The sequence below is a fragment of the Callorhinus ursinus genome, unplaced genomic scaffold (genome assembly GCF_003265705.2).
Source record: "Callorhinus ursinus isolate GAN/ISIS: 27379988/994484 unplaced genomic scaffold, GSC_fseal_2.0 scaffold40, whole genome shotgun sequence".
NCBI lineage: Eukaryota > Metazoa > Chordata > Mammalia > Carnivora > Otariidae > Callorhinus > Callorhinus ursinus.
The window spans coordinates 4742061-4743740 of NW_027397102.1; the positions used below are offsets into that span (position 1 = coordinate 4742061).

General features: G+C 38.2%; 1 pseudogene; it reads left to right on the forward strand.

Annotated features, from left to right (window-relative positions):
* Positions 1-448: 448 nt before the first annotated feature.
* Positions 449-1289, forward strand: LOC112823243 (calmodulin-like; annotated as a pseudogene).
* Positions 1290-1680: the final 391 nt, after the last annotated feature.

A 1680-nucleotide genomic window follows, 5' to 3' on the forward strand; every position in this document is an offset into this window, starting at 1 on the left:
GACATTTCCCCAAAGACAAATGGATGACCAATAGTCACCTATAAAGATGTCCAACAACACCAATTATCAAGGAAACACAAATTAAAACCACAGTGAGATATCATCTTACACCTGTCAGAATGGCTAAAATCAAAAACAATAAACAAGTGTTAACAAGGATGTGGAGAAAAAGGAATCCTCATGCACTGTTATGGGAATGCAAACTGGTGCAGTCATTATGAAAAACAGTATGGAGGTTCCTCAAAAATTAAAAATAGAATTACCATATGAAAAAAACCTATAGACTAATATCCTTGATAAACAAAGATGCAAAAAATCTCAACATATTAGGAAATTCAATTTAAGAACTAATCAAAAGGATTATATACCATGACCAAATGAGATTTATCCCTGGGATGCAAGGATGATTTAAAATACTCAAATATCAAATATGAATCCATTTGGGGCAATTGAACTGAGTGGTTCTGTAGTCACTTCTCAGAGACCAGTAGCACTTGCAGCATGGCTGACCAACTGACTGAAGAACAGACTGCAGAATTCAAAGAAGCTTTTTCACTACTTGACAAAGATTGTGATGGAACTATAACAACAAAGGAACTGGGAACTGTAATGAAATCTCTTAGGCAGAATTCCACAGAAGCAGAGTTATAGGAAATGGTTAATGAAGTAGGTGCTGATGGTAATGGCACAATTGACTCCCTGGAATTTCTGACAATGATGGCAAGAAAATGAAAGGCACAGTGAAGAAGAAATTAGAGAAGCATTCAGTATGTTTGATAAGGATAACAATGGCTATATTAGTACAACTGAGCTTTGCCATATGATGACAAACCTGGGAGAGAAGTTAACAGATGAAGTTGATGAAATGATCAGGGAAGTATATATTGATGGTGATGGTCAAGTAAAATATGAAGTTTGTACAAATAATGACAGCAAAGTGTGAAGACAATGTACAGAATGTGTTAAATTTCTTGTACAAAATTATTTATTTGTCTTTTTTTTGTAACTTATCTATAAAAGGTTTCCCCCTAGTGTCAAAAAATATGCATGTATAATAATTAGGACTTCATTCCTTCATGTTTTCTTCCCTAATCTACTGTCATTGTCCTGAAACCTTATTTTAGAAAACTCTGGATATATCTAAACTCTTCTACACATCTAAACTTAGATGGAGTTGGTGAAATGAGGGAACATTTGGATTATGCCTTTTTAAAAATAATTTCCTTTAGGAACTGTCAATCATGTTGTTGAAATGTGGAGTTGTGGGGGCAAAGATGGCAGAGGAGTAGGAGACCCTATTTCAACCAGTCTCCTGAATTGAACTGGATATCTACAAGACCACTCTGAACATCCACAAAATCAGCCTGCAATGTAAGAAGATATATCTGGAGCTCTACAAACAGTGTCTCCAGTGGCTGGCCTTGAGGTATGAAGCAGGGAGCCATGATTCCACGGGCAAATATCAGAAGATAAATGGAAGGGAGAGGGAGCTGCCATAGCACTTGAGCCAGGAAGGTGAAATAACACAGGAGCAGTGCAAAAGCATCCCATGCTGGGGACCAGGAACAGACTCGCAGACTGGTAGTGGTGGAGAAAGGACTTTAGGGCAGCCCCCTGGACTGAAACCTGGAGCTGCGGGGGCACCATGTAAACTGGGGGTGGCTGACGGTTTTAGAAAGA